General features: G+C 55.6%; 1 long non-coding RNA gene across 1 annotated transcript in view; it reads right to left on the minus strand.

The window, feature by feature from the left end:
- The window catches only part of LOC136792119 (uncharacterized), a 95,103-nt gene extending 80,185 nt beyond the window's left edge, over positions 1-14,918 (minus strand). The window contains exon 1 of the long non-coding RNA XR_010835351.1: positions 14,723-14,918. This is a non-coding gene — a long non-coding RNA (uncharacterized lncRNA). The remainder of the gene's footprint in view (positions 1-14,722) is intronic.
- Positions 14,919-15,350: the final 432 nt, after the last annotated feature.

A 15,350-nucleotide genomic window follows, 5' to 3' on the forward strand; every position in this document is an offset into this window, starting at 1 on the left:
CAGCTCCTGCTGAAGCAGCCCCGCCGCCCAGACTTGATGGAGGACGAGGCCGCGGTCCCTGCAAAGCCTTGAGCAGCAGGTCCCTTCCCGGCCCTTGGGGACCGGTCCTACCCACCAGCCAATGTCTCGTCCGTCCACCCCATCAGCTCCTCAGGGCTCCGGACTCAAGAGTCTGGGTAACACCCAGCGCTCCAGCAAGACATCAGATGCATCGGGGTACCTTCCGGACAAACGGGTGGCTTTGATACTTTGGGGCTGAAGGATACAGTAGGTGGTCAAATGTGAAGACCTATGTCATCTGTTGAAATTAACACTGAATCATAAATGCAATACAGCATAACGACCAAGAGCATGGACTTGAGGCTGACAGCCTGAGCACCAATCCCAGCTCCACACGGACTGTCTGTGCTGTTGGGGGAGCCCCTGACTCCTCTGGCCTCAGTTTCCCCATCAGTACGTCCACCACTGCCCTCATCACCCTCCACCTGTGGCCGGGCTGGCGCTGGACCACGTACGTCCCCAGCCTCCCTGGCAGCGTGGCCACGTGACTCCCTCCTCTCCCACAGGAGGAGGAACTGCCTTGTGCCGTTTCCAGGTGTCTCCCTCCACCCTCTTGTTCTCTGCTTCTGAAGGCTGAGCAGCAGCAACCAGAGCCATTCTGGAAGGCACACGCAGACAGAGTAGCCAACCGCCTGACCACGCCGCCTTCCAACTTGGAACTCAGGCTGTCACGTGAGGGAGAAGGAATCTTCAACCTGGTTAGAGCTGCCGTGTTCCTGCATCTCTCTCTTAAAGCAGCTATAGTTATCCTCACTAAAACCCTATTTCTCCGAGGTGTGGGGAGAATTCAACATGATCGGAAATAGAGAGGGATTAGGACAGTGCCTGGCAGTCAGCACTGTACATGTGTTAGCAAAGAGCACTGGTGAGGAAAATAATACAACACCGTCATGTTATTAGGAGGGAGGAGCGTATGCAAAAACCATGTGGTATATCTCGATGCCACGTATCCACCAGGCACAGGGGAGGTGGAGCTCCACTTGTCCAGTCTGTAGCACTATGGTCCAGACGACCCACAATTTTTCAGTAACACAGAGTAGAAGGGCACATGATATTCTGGATTGTCTTCGGTTACAAAAGTTCTATACGATGAGTAAAATCTCATCGTGTCTTTCTTTCCTGGTCGTCTACTCTTACACTGGCTCTTTGGGTAAGCTCATTTCCGGAAACTCCTGGGCATTCATGACGCCTGTAGCGCCTGCATCCCCTATGGCCCTGGGGTGCGGGCCCCCCAGTTGTCTGGGCCCCGAAGGGAGCAGGGAGAAGGCTGCCGGAGGAACAAGGGAACGGCAGGTGAGACCACGGACTCACCGGGAGCCTTTGTTCTGGTGAGTGTGCAGAGACCCTGCAGCCTCCGCCTGTGACGGCCCCATGCAGACACCGTCCCTGCTGTCAATCACTGTTCCTGGACACACACAGCGCCCACACGGTGGCACCAGGATCCACCGTGTCGATCCCTGCTTTGAACAAGAGCGAGAAACACCTGCACTGTTTCCAGCTGCCCTGGCTGGGGACAGGGCCTCCTACTCCCCAGCCGTGGCGCCGAGCGGGAGATATAACTGCCCCTGGACTAACCCGAGGCGCAGGAAGGCTACCAGGCCACCACCGCCTGCAAAAGCCCAGGTCCAGGGCGCTCGGCGCTTCACACCGGGATCGGTGAATTAGCCCGACATGTCCATGCAGAGCCCGATAAACGAAGGGCCCTGACAGCTGTCCGACTGCTAGCCTGGCCGGGGCCCCAGGATTCTGCGCTACCCTTGCGGCCCCCCGGCCTCACCAAGTGCCCATGGAACGCGGCTCCTCCACATGCGTTTGAGGCACCCAATTAAGTGAGCAGCAGGCAGGCCAGCAGGTGGCCACAGGCCCAGGCTCTGGGCGCAGAGAGCCCAGTTCTGTCCCTCACCGGAGATGCGGCCTCGTCTGGGCCCTCTCCTCTCTGGGGCCTCAGCATTCTGACCAATACGGTAGGTAGAGACAGACTGACCTGACGGAGCCTCTGACAGACCAGAGGTGAGGTAGGCAGAATGCTTAGCGGGGAGTCTTCCACAGTGTTTGCCCCACAAATGGGGGGACTGTCCCCAGTGGGCCCACCTGTGACCCTGGAGGGATTACCAGCACGTCCACAAGTGTGCCAGTCTGAGGGACAAATGACTCGGCTGCCCTATCAACAGACGGCGGTGGTGGTGGTGATGATGACAGGACATCGTCACGACAACTGACAGGGGCGGGGGGCCAGCCAGGGACCTGGAGGGTTTCCCGCGGGCGAGCCTGAGCCGGTCATCAGGGCCCCTTCGGGCTCAGCATCGCTCAGCTACCGCAGGCACAGCGGGGCAGCGATGCAGGTCGCTGCACATAGAGCAGATCGGATCACAGGGACTACATACAGGATGTTTTGTTCGAGAGGGGTTCTGTCCTCAAGGAGCCTGGAGTCCTACAGGAGGAGGACAGGAGGGAATAAACAAGGCGGCTGGGAAGGATGTGATCGGGGTGAGCGGCGGCGCGGCGCGGGGCCCCGGGGTGCGGCAGCCAGCGAGCTTGTTCACGCAAACCCAGGAGGCCCGGGCAAGGGCTGGGGCTGGGCTTCGACAGACCCGCTAAGGAGGGATCTGTGACTTCCTTCGTAATGTTGGTTTCTCTCGAGGACCTCCCTTAGTTTGCTCCTCGGCAAGGGGTTTCACAGAGATGTCACAGATGATGACAAGGACAGGCGCGTGTAGGGCAAAGCCACTCAGTAACCCGAAAACAGCGGCTGTCGTGGGTGGAGCCGGAATCCAGTGCTGCGTGACGCCGGACAGTCCTTCACCTCAGCGAACCAGTCAGGCCAGTGCTATTGTCACCGTTTCAGAGACGGGGAGATGGGATGGGGAAAATGAAGGCATTCCCACGGCCTCCCAGCTGGACGGGGCGGGGCTGGGATTTGAACCGGGTCTTTCCAGCTCCGGGGCAGCTCTCCAGACCCAGAGAGGGTCGTGTCGAAACGGAAGGCTCCTCGCAGACCAGACTGGGACTGCTGCCCCTTGACAGCCCCCTACCCCTGGAATAAGGCAGAGAGTCAGGTAGGAAAGACCAAGAAAGCTCCCCCGAGCGAAGCCTGGCCCGCAGGGTGTAATCCGCAAAGAGACGCGGGACACGTGGAGAGCCAGCTCTGTGGGAGCCTAGGTAGAGCCTCCCCGAGTCCCCTCGGGCCGGTGGACGCCCACCTCAGGGAGGATGACAGCAAATGTCAGCATCGCTGAGCACAAACTAGGCACCAAGCTCCAGGTCCAGCCCCATCACTCCAGTTTTCTTCTAATCCTCACGGGAACGCCACGGAGTAGGTATATCTGAGAGCACGCACGATCCCCACCTCAGAGTCCGGGCCAGCTCCATCTCATAGGCAGAAACCCAGTGCCCGGAAGTTTCGGGAAGGCAGAACGTACTCTAACTCAGAGCAACAATTTAACCCCCGCTGAGCATGAAGTGGGGCAAACTTCCATCTAGGATTGCAGTGGTAGGGTGGCTTTTGGAGCTGTGGGTCCTGAGCAAGCACGAACCTCTCTGGCCAGTTTGTTTCCTGGCTCCACCTCGAACTGTGAGGGGTGGGGGGGGCGGGGAGAGTGCGTGTGTGTGTGTGTGTGCGTGCGTGTGTGTGTGTGAGACATGCACAGTCAAGTCTATCAAAGGAAATCACAAAATGTGAAAATTAATTTTTCTCTCCAGGAGAGAAGCATTGAGGATTACAAAGTGCATTAACAGTATAACACGAGGAAGCGGGTCAGTTCGCTGGCTTTGGCCGTGGAACACAGGAAGGCGCTGGGAGAAGAAGGATGTGCCCCGACAGGCATCCAAGAACAGGCCAAGTCAGAGCTTCCGTGTGGAGGGCAAGGCCCCGGACGCAGAGGTGCAGGAGCCGGCTCCAGCACCCGGGCTGGGGCAGGAAGTGAGGGCAGGGCAGGGCCGGGAATCTGGGGGAACGGGAGACCACCCAGGCAGGGTTCACGCACAAAGACCCAGCTAGCTGGCTGGCAGCAAGGTAACCAGTTGCTAGGCCTGAGGTCCAAGATGCATGGACACCGAGTCCCTGTTTCCATATGAGGAGCTCTCTCAGGGTCCCCTGACCCAGGCCGGTGAGAGCCCAGGGCTGAGCTGGAGGTACGGAGAGACATGGGAACAGGGAAGAAGGAGAGTGACCTGGCAGGTCCCTCCTGAGACCTCAGTGTCGCTCTGGACACCGTGCAGGTAAAACCCAGCTGAGAGTGAGGCTGGACAGGACTGCCCGAGCACTGGCTTTCAGAGGGGCCCCAGGTACCACCCTCCGGGATGCTTCGGACAACTCATGTGCAGAACCTTTGGAAACAGTTCCCTTGTTTGTACTTCCGACAAGAATTGGCTTCCCCCAAAGCGGGTCAGGAGCTCCTGGGAAACTTACGGATTCTGACTTTGATTTTTCCATCTCGAGGTTCAAAGAGCATGAATAAGTTCATTGGAAGAAAAAAAGTTGATTTTTTAAAAATCAAACGTGCTTGGCATGAAGGGAAGAAAAAAACTGAAGGAGTCGGGGAAAACCCCGGCTGTGTCCCGGCAGACGCTCACCCACTGCCGGCCCCGCCCCACGGTGGGGCAGGTGTGGCCCTGGATACACAGACCAGGGCACCGGAGGAGCCAGCTTGTTCTCTGTGCTGCCACCCCGGCCCCGGCCCCCTGACGACGATCACCTTGTGCACTATCGCTGAAGCTGCCTTTCCCCGCGAGCCATGAGGACAATTTGCTACCTCAGAGAACATCAAATGCCTTCTCCGTGACGGACGGGTTTCTCCATCCCTCTTTGCCAGAAAGAGGAAATCAGGTCATTCCATCAAGAAGGCAGGGATCATGTCACCCCGGCTCATGGCTCATGACAGGAATAGGAGTAGGAGCCGTGCAAAAAATTCAGATCCTTAAGAACCAGGACCCCAGGCTTCCCTGGTGGCGCGGTGGTTGAGAGTCCGCCTGCCGATGCAGGGGACACGGGTTCGTGCCCCGGTCCGGGAGGATCCCACGTGCCGCGGAGCGGCTGGGCCCGTGAGCCATGGCCGCTGAGTCTGCGCGTCCGGAGCCTGTGCTCCGCAACGGGAGAGGCCACAGCAGTGAGAGGCCTGCGTACCACCAAAAAAAACCAACCAACCAAACAAAAAAGAACCAGGACCCCATCTGACTTACTTTGCATCCTCAGCAGTATTTAGCCCAGGTCCTGGTCCAGGGTGAGCTCTCAGTGAATGGCTGCTGAATAAATGAACGAGGGAACAAAGCTCATGTCTTCGGAGTCGGGCATGGCAGTCATGACAGCATCTTCCCGCGAGGTTTTGGAGGATGGGGTCAGGAGGAAGGCACGGGGTGGATCTCACTCTGCCTCAGCAGCAGCCCCCTCTCCCCACCTTCTTCAGGCAGCAGCGCCCTGAAGCTCCATCTCTTTCCCACTCCGGATCCAATTCATCTGATTTGGGTGAACCTGACTATCCCAGGCTCCGGTGGGCATGTGACCCAACCTGGAAAATCACAAAATCAAGTGAATGACTTACCACGATTTCCATTTCTGGAGACAAAGGACTCCTAGGTTAGAAAATGATTTTATCCAATTAAGTCCAGATGGCGATATTCATAATAAACTGCCTTCAATGGCCTTGGCCTCTCTCCTTGAAAATGTCAGCAGATGATTATGGCGGTGGATTCAGGTTGCCTCATCCTCAGACATCAGAGAACATTTTCACAGATGAATAGGTACAAACAAATTAGATTCCATCTCATGTCGATAAAATTTCAACGGAAGGAGCATTCCTTGACCTGATGGTTAGACCCAGCTCAGCTACAATGAGGTGTGTTTCAAAGTTTGTGCAGGAATCAGGGTGGAATTGGTAATGCATCTTGAGATCTCATTCTTCACACACACATGTATCAACGCAACACAAAGAAAAGCAGCCTCACCTATATAGCTTGGTGAACTTGCTGACTTTGGAATGAGGTTCTTGGAAAGTCTGCGATTTCCTCGCTCGTGAATCTCTTCATTTCGGGGCAGGTCCTAAGCTTCCTGTTGGGGCAATGCCAATAGTTCGGTTCAATCCCCTCCCCACTGGACGTAGTCTCTGCTGGTTCCACGGTCTGGAAGGCTCTGATCAACAAGTGGGAGGTGGTGTCATCATCTACGCCTGTCTATGAGGACTCGCCAAGGGGGGCCGCTGCTGGCCGGTGAGCTGGGCACCAGGCCCAGGAGTATGAGACCCTCAGCTGGGTCCACTAGGAGTTACTTCTGTTCCAGGGCACGTGGGAGTTGAGTAGCTGCTTCACTAGGCTGAGTGAAGGGCCAACGGGATCATCTCCTGAAACAAGCCCTGGTTTCAACAAGAGGGTCACCTGATTCGGGGCTGGCAGTCGGGATCTGCTCCGGGTGCCCCGCACCCTCTGGGCTCTGCAGTGTCAGGCTCTGGGTGGGGCAAGAGGGAGAGGGTCCCGAGGAGTCGGCCTCGAGCAGTCACCCCAGCGTGGGGCCTCCGTGGAGAGGATTCCATCCTGAGGGGCTTCAGACGGTGGAAGACCTGATAAATATCATCCTCGTTCCTCGGAAATGTCTCAAGGAAGTAGAGTTAGGTTCCGTCCTTCTCGTTGGAGCGCCAGTTGTTTGGAATTGCCAAACTTAGTTTCCAGGTAAAAAGGTTGCCAGTTGGGGACCTACAGTTATTCGTTGAAACCAAAAGATGATGCAATTGGAGATTTGCCCAGTAAAACTGTTTTCTTCTTTTATCACTCTGGTAATTTGTGGGTTTTTTGGTACTAATGTTAGTCATCTCTGAATCGGAAATGGGGGACGAGGGTGCCAGAGGCATAGAGCTTTACTGACACAGCGAGGGACTGGAACTCACTGGAATTCTGACTTTCAGGCCCCCCGACACACCAGGGACACAGCCCCACCCCCTGCTCCCCTACTACACGTGCTCAGTGGATTTTCGAGCGGGTGGATGATGACAGGAGTGTCCCCTCCCTCGACAGAAAAATCTGAACACCGCACGGTTTTGGGTACAGCTCCGGAGCACAGGAGTTTACATCCTCTCTCCTTTCATCCAAAACATCCATCTGAAGAGGAAATTACTTCTCTATGAAGCCTTTTTACAAGTCCAATGCCCAGCTCAGGAGACACTACCAGAGTTTACTGATTGCAAGGTATAACTTCACTCATGGAATCTTAAGAATTAATGACTTCCTGTGCCTGCACCCCCTCCGTTCCCGCCCCCTCTACAGCACCCCCTCCGGCCCACGCACTCTTTATCCCCAAGGGTCTTCAAAGCAGCTCCCACCACTGGTTCCCTCCCACGTGTGTGATCAGATCCACGTGGTTTGGGCCCGGCAGGGATCCATGACTTGCCACGACTGCTTCTGGGAGCCTCAGTGGGACAGGCCGCTGCAGCACTGGCAGTCAGGGGTGTGGGTGACCCGCCTGGGGTACAGTTAGAGACGTGGGTGACCGCCCTCCCAGCAGAGGCCAGGAGCCTGGACACCGGATGGACCAGGTTCGGCAGGTCTCACGGCGCCAGTCTCTGCGTTTCTAGGTTTACAGCATTTACACACACGCTTGCTCCGGCAGGGCCTGCCTTTTCGTCCTCTGACCCCATTCAGAGCTGGGCGTGGGCAGGGAGCTTCTCCTTCTCCAGGGAGAGCGAACCCCTAGATGAAGAGGCACTCAGACCCTCCCCACCTGGAGACCTCCACGGGCGTGGGAAGCCCAGTGCCTGGGCCCACAACGCTGAGAGGGGTCACAACACGCTTTAATTTATTTTAAGATCAGAGGGGAAAGTGAGTATAACAATAATGACTATAAAACAGTAACTCCAGCCCAGATTATATTCATCTTTATACCAACATAGTCACGAAATCTAATTTTTAATACTTCTTTATGGAGGAAGGAGCCCACAAAGACAAAAGTGCCCGGGGCCTATGAAAGCCGTGTGGGACCTCGAGACCTGGAATCTTCTGACTACAGGAAACCCTGGCAAGCGGGAGAGCCAGAGCTTAGAAGTCAACGTATCTCCTTCCTTCTTTCAATCCTTACACCTTTTCTTTCCCTTCCTTCTCCATCCCTCCCTCCCTCCTTCTTTGTTTCCTTCCCTAAATGTGCTCAAGAAAAAAAAAACCCGTGCACTTCCAACAGCGGCCGGCTGGCCGGACAGCCTGCTCCGTCAGGAGGGTGTTGAGGGAGATGCACAGGCCTCACACCAAATACCAGAGAAGCCTGGGGGCGCCAGGCCGGGCCCCGACAGCTGGACTCACTCCTGAACCCACGCTTGCCCCGTCACGCCTCTGGGGGACACCCTTGAGCAGGTACACTGTGCCGCGCACGGGGATGAGACGGGCCACCCCTGCCCCCCAGGCCCTCGCTGCCGGGGAGACAGAGAAGCAAACGGGCAAGGACAAGGCGGTGACACTTGGTGAGGGTAAGCAGCAGGGAGACAGAGGTAGGACCGGTTTCCAGAGAGGAGCCCCGGGGGCCCCTGGTGAAAGGTGGATTTTAGTGTATGTTAGACACTCACCCTGTGGCCTGCGGAGACGCAACTGCAAGGGGACAAAACTGGAAGGAGGAAAGCAATCAAGGAAGCGGCAGGAAAGCAGGGAAGAAGGATGTGGGTCTGAGTCATCTGGAGGCCTGGGGGGGTGGAGAGCAGTCAAACAGACGTCAGAGAGTTAGAGGCCGTGAGAGCTCTTCCCTCAGGCGGTGGGAAGCTCAGGCGCCAGGCCATTGGGAAGATGTGACATCGGCAGGGAGGAGGGGGAGGGGTGGTGCGTGGACGCTGAGAAGCATCTGGTCTTCAGGGCGCTGGGACACCTGGCAGACGGTCCAGGCCAGAGGTGAGCAGTTTCCTCGAGGGAAGGCTCTGGTCTGACGAGCCTGCCTGTTCCTGTCCTTGCTGAAGGCAACCAGATGGCTGCTCTGAGCTCTGGGAATTGATGGCCTTTCCCGCATCTTGAGAGGGAGTTTGCACAGAAAGCCTTCCGGGGCCCCTCCACAGGGAGTCTGAAATTCTAAGGATCACTGCGGGACAGCCACAGGCTGCTGCCCTTGGGACAGCAGCGCCACTGCCCACCTGACTGCTGCCTGGCACCAGCTGCCCAGGCCTCAGCCCCACACTGCTCCCAGGCTGAAAGGCGCTGAGCTTTGGTGCCCCTAGAGGGAGTGGAGGAAGCAGGGTGAGGTGAGCGGGCAGAGAGCTGTGCAGAAAGGGGAGTGGATGCGACATCAGGACACCTGATTTCTGGCCAAGCCTGAGTGGCCTCGGGCAAGTCACTGCACCTTTCTGAGCCTCTGTCCTCAAACGCCAGAGGGAAGATTGTCCTGCTGATTTTCCATTACACTCTGAGTCCAGGAACTCATCAGAGGGGTCCCTGGGCAATCACCAGCTCTTGCACGTGTCTGCGTCCCCTCGCACGGGCTCCCCGGCACGCTGTGACCCTAGCTTCTGGCTGTGGGGTGAGCGTTTCCCTAATGCACCTCGCACTCTCCTGAGCAGCCCGCCCCAAGCAGAAAACAGTCTCAAGTGGTCTCGGCTTCAGCCAGACACTCCCTCTGCAGGCAGGGCAGCCATGCTCCCACCCAGCGCTCCATCCCTGGAGAGCCCCTGCAGGCCCAGAGGAGCAGGCGGCCCCGGGGAGCCCAGTGCCTCCAGACGGACGCCTGGAGAGGGGGCAGAATCCACCCCTCTGCCACCTTTCCTTGCCCATCAAGTGATTCTGTCTCCCAGGAGCCTCTGTGGAACAGACCCTCTGGCCCAGAGCTCATGGGCCGGTATTACTTTCTAAGCAAGACCCCAGGCCTTGGTGGCGTGGGCCTCGGCCTGGGTCCCCCTCTGGGTTCCGGGGTTGCCACAGTCAGGGTGGGTGCCTGCTTCCCTCCACTTGCCCAGGTAGCAAGGCCCAGAGTCCCCCCTGACTATCCGGACCAGTGGAGCCCTCCCACGCCGGTGATGGCCGCAGAGATGTTGCCATGGTAAAGGCGGATCGGCAGGGCAGCCTGTGCTGGGAAAACCACCCGCATTTAGACAGATGCACCGTGAATGCTGGCGGGGGCTCCGGGCACAGCCCACTGCATTCTGCTCCAGCCGCACCTGGGAGGAACGAACGGCCCTTTCACTCCCAAATAGGTTTTACTGTGGCCTCGGTTCCAAGCTCAGCCACAAGGACTTGGAGTGAAATGGGAAGCTCAGAGCAGCCAGGGATGACATACGGTAGAGAGGCAGAGCCCAGATTCACAAGGCACAGCATCACAGTCCTGAACCCAAGAGGGACGGGACATGAGAGACTGGCCTACAGAGGTGGGCTCTGAACAGACAGAATTGAGAGCAGGAAGGAGAGGGGAGTGTGCTGAGCAGAGAGAACCGAGCAAAGAAAAGATTTAAAGAACAAAATCCGTCATGAAAAACATTTTGTTGTTTGCTCGAGCCATCAGGTAATCTGTGCTCAGGACCCCACGACACGCTTCATCCCTGAAATGTATCAATAATTCCCTCCCTGAGGGAGACGCAAGAGGGAGGAGATATGGGAACATATGTATATGCACAGCTGATTCACTTTGTTATAAAGCAGAAACTAACACACCACTGTAAAGCAATTATACTCCAATAAAGATGTTTAAAAAAAATAATAATTCCCTCCCTTGCAAAGTGGGGTTTACTTGCAGGGCCAGAGGGGCCTGTGATAAATGTGGTACAGCCATGAGGGCACGTTCAGGGGTCAGGGCGCCACCTGAGTGCAGGGTGTCACTGTGAGGTTAAGTTTACGCGTCACTATCAGTTATGAGCAATCTGTGCGAAACACACCCAGGGTATCAAGAACCGCACAGAGAGGACGCCTGAAAACGATGCTGCCCGCGCTCCCCGCGAGTCACAAGCTTCCCCAAGCTCCCCAAAGCCCTTCTTCAGCCGGGAGAGCGAAACGTGGCACTGAGGGCCGGCGCGGTTCCCTGGGGTATCGCGCCCTCGCGCGGCCGCTTCCCGCATGACAGCTGCGCCCGCGGGGCGGGGGGGGCGGGAAGTTAGCGCAGTGGATGCGGCTCCCGGGGTCCACGGGGTGAGCGAGCATCTCGCGCCGTCCCGAAGCTCCCCATCGCCCCTCCTCCCGCTGACCCCCAAACTCTGCTGCCCCAGCTAGCTTGGCCTCCAGGAGGAAACGGCTTTTCTATTTCTCTTTCTCTCTGGTTACTGAATTTAACTTTATTTCTGTAAAACTATTCAAAAAATGGAAAAATACAAAATAGAAAAGTTAAAATTACCCTACAGCCCACCACCTAGAAATAACTTAGAAATAATTTTTTGTGAATGTTATTCTGGAGGCTCCGCAAACCTATATGCAGAAGGATAGATTCCTAGAATAATGATATAAAATGGCATTTTGGTACACATCCATCTCCCTTCCTTCCTTTCTTTCCTTCCTTCTTTCTTCCTGTCTCTTTTTCCAATGAAGATGCTCATGTAAAAGGAATTCAGTAACAGAGTGGTACCTGTAGGCAGAAGTTCCCAACTGGCTGGATGCTGGCCACCGGGCACGCTCAGCTGCCCCCGTAATCAAGCCAGTGCCGAGTCGGGCGCCAGGCTCCCCAAGCCCTTTGCACTCCGCACAGTTACCAAGAAGGCTCATCCCATTATGCGCTCTGCTCCGGGGAAAGGGGGGCTCAGAGACCAGCTCGACTTGCTCAGGTGTAAATGTCTGTCAGACAGCAGAGCCTGGGTACCACAGGTTATTTCTAAAAGGGTGCTGGGCTACACGTAAGACATCCGGGCGCTTAAGCCGACAAGGAACAAAAACTCTGGATGAAAGATTTCAAGGGCAGCTGGTGACCTCAGAACTCCACTCTTACAAGCAAAGCAAGAGGAGATTTCTATCCAGAAGAGCATCTCCTTGGCCCTCCTGAGAGAAGAGTTTGTTTGGAAATCCTCTCCTCTCCCCGCCCGGCAGGAAGTGGGAAGGAGTACCTCTTCCAGAAGATGATAGGACCTGAGCATGGCTGCCCCACCCCCCCTCGCTGATGTTTCCAGAATTCAACCTCACATGGTGAATCACACCACTGCCGACTGACCAAAACCCAGTGAGCTGTGAGTCTCAGGTATTAGCTAGTACAAAGGAAGTTATTTTTTAAAACTGGGAATTCGAAATTCAAAAATGATCACAAGAATGATTTAGTTTTTGCAGTAATGACTGAGGTTAAAGGGCAACAGTAAACATGTACCTCTCGAGAGCCTGGAGCTCAGAGTCAGCCTGAGGGTGCCAGCCACCGGCTCTAACGGCCCAGAGTCGGGGAGACCTAACACCGTGTGCGCTGGGGCCACTGTACCCGCCACCTCCCTCGGCCTGGCCTGACCAACAGGGCACCAAAGGACCTGCGTACAATTACATCACCCGGGGTGCAGATGGGAGATGAAAACCACACCAGCAATTTGAACAGGGAAAATGTAACATTAACATAAAGGCCTATTAACTAGTACCAGGGGCTTCTCTACGGAGAAGGGATACGAGCTCTGAAGAATGCCCGAGAGCTGAGGGAGCGGTCCAAGGAGGGAGCAGACTTGGCTGGGACTCGGACCTCACGGAGAGGGTGTTCACAGGGTTTTCTGGGCCCCCTCTGGTCCGCAGCCAAGGCGGAGGGTGGCGAGCAGGAAGCCCAGGGTGACGTGAAGCTTGTTAGAGGGTGCGAGTCCCTGGTGTCACACACACTACCAGCAGCCACATCACACAAGCCAGAAGAGGGGAGAGCATCCAGAACCAGGTAGAGAAGCCCCTTACTTCTGCAATGTCCATCCAGAACCTTCTAGTGACAAAGCTAGCAAAAGAAGAATGTTTACAGGTTCCAACTCCAATATTACAAAGCAGGGCAGAGAAGCCTGGGTCTGCAGTAGAAAAACAATACACAGGGGCTTCCCTGGTGGCGCAGTGGTTGAGAGTCCGCCTGCCGATGCAGGGGACGCGGGTTCGTGCCCCGGTCCGGGAGGGTCCCACGTGCCGCGGAGCGGCTGGGCCCGTGAGCCGTGGCCGCTGAGCCTGCGCGTCCGGAGCCTGTGCTCCGCAACGGGAGAGGACGCAGCAGTGAGAGGCCCGCGTACCGCAAAAAAAAAAAAGAACAATACACGGATACCTAGCCCCAAATGCTCATCTATAAAGAAAGATAAAGAAGCTGTGGCACATATATACAATGGAATACTACTCAGCCATAAAAAGGAACAAAATTGTGCAGTTTGCAGAGAATGAATGGACCTAGAGACTGTCATACAGAGTGAAGTAAGTCAGAAAGAGAAAAACAAATATCATGTAATATTGCTTACAGGTGGAATCTAGAAAAATGATACAGATGAACTTATCTGCAAAGCAGAAACAGAGCCACAGACATAGAAAACAGACGTATGCATACCAGCGGGGGAAGGTGGGGTAGGATGAATTGGGAGACTGGGATGGACATACACACACACTACTATGTATAAAACAGACAACTACTGAGAACCTGCCGTACAGCACAGGGAACTCTACTCAGTGCTCTGCGGTGACCTACATGGGAAGGAAATCCAAAAAAGAGGGGATCTATGGATACGTACAGCTGATTCGCTTTGCTGTACAGCAGAAACTAACACAACATTGTAAAGCAACTGGACTCCAATAAAAATTAGTAATAAACAAAGGGATAAATAAAGCGTGGCAGAGACACCTGAGGACTAGTAGGCTGCAGTGAAAATGAGTGTTTCTAGCCACACACAGCCACATGGCTGGGTCTTGGAAACGTCAGTTGAGTGGCAAGAGAAGTCGCAGAAGACAAGGTGCTCATAAAGCTTACAATCAAGCAGAAAGACATGGTGCGCTGTTTACCTGTACATACGTGGACGGTGAAGCCACTTTCAGATGAGCAAAATAAGGAAAAAACGGCATCCAGGAGAGGGGTGACCTCTGGGGGTGAGATGGGGGTGGAATGGGGTGGGGGGCACAGGGCAGTTTCAGGTACATTGACAATATTCTAGTTCTGGTGTTCACGGCAAGTTCACGAGCATTGGTTTGATTACTATGCCTCATCATTTACACGAACGTAACACCTGTTACACAGGTACCTGCGTCTGTGTCAAATGCTACTTAATAACGTAAAAGGAATCAAACTGTAAAAGTGACTTGGGGAGTTTCTGCTCTCACAGCAGCTCCTGTTTAAAAGGCCTGCACATCTGAACTGACACAGCTCCCTACGAACATGCCAGACTGCTGGCAAAACTGTAAACTTCGCGGAAATGTAAGCCAAGTACATAAGCCAAGTGTCCAGGACCAAGGAGCCTGCTCTCCATCACTCTGCGGGGACCAGATCACCAGGATGCTGGCCCAGGCCAGCGCTGTCCCCCAGGCCCCAGCCTGAGCCAGGTGGACTACGCAGCTCCCTCCAGCCCCACCTCCTGCCCTGCTTCCCGACAGCGGTCAGAGCCCACGAGGGAACCATCACGGTCGTCTGACGGACAGCATGAAAACGTATGAACTGCAACACATGTCCAGGCTGTAAAGGAACTAGAAGCCAACCTCTGCCGAAGCTTCCTGGCAGGTTTAAAAGCTCATCCTCGGTAAGAACAAAACCCGGACCAACTTACAGGCCGCCCTTCCTCTCTGTGCTTCCTGGGAGAAAGTGTTTTTAACGAAGGGAATTTCTTACCTGCCCTTATCCTTCAAGGCTCGTTCTAGAAGCCACCTCCCTCGGAAGCCGCTCCTGACGCCCGACGCCCGGGGGTCTGCCTCGGGTCTCCACACCCACTGTGGTTCTCTCCTCGGTGCGTCCGGGAGCTCGGTGAGGGCAGGTTCCCAGTACCCAGCACAGGCCCGGCATGCAGCAGACGCTCAGCCCATGCCTGCTGGAAAAGTGAACGCAGGCATGAAAATGAATCCAGTAAGAGCATAACCTGTAGCTCTGAGCCCAAACGCTGCTCGACTCATCATAACTCTGGGTGATAACTCATCTCCACTGTGGACCCAACAAAATCTGGGGAACTACCATAGCGCCTTTCCTTTTGTTCCGGTAAAGGCCCTCAAAGCGCCAGCTGTGTGCCAGGGACCGCGTAAGTGCAGGGGACACACGGGTGGGTGTCAGCACCTATCCTCAAGGGGTTTGGGGCGAGAGGCACAAACTGCTGCTCAGCAGAGCGTCAGCACTGGTGTTAACATCACACCACTGCGGAGGAAGGGGAAGAACACTTGCTCTCTGATGGTCAAGGACTCGACGTGGAGAAGGCAGCCTCTCAGGGAACTGGAAACTCCATCACACAAACTACCTCTTATCATCATCC

This window comes from Kogia breviceps, chromosome 11, assembly GCF_026419965.1.
Source record: "Kogia breviceps isolate mKogBre1 chromosome 11, mKogBre1 haplotype 1, whole genome shotgun sequence".
In the NCBI taxonomy this organism is placed as follows: domain Eukaryota; kingdom Metazoa; phylum Chordata; class Mammalia; order Artiodactyla; family Physeteridae; genus Kogia; species Kogia breviceps.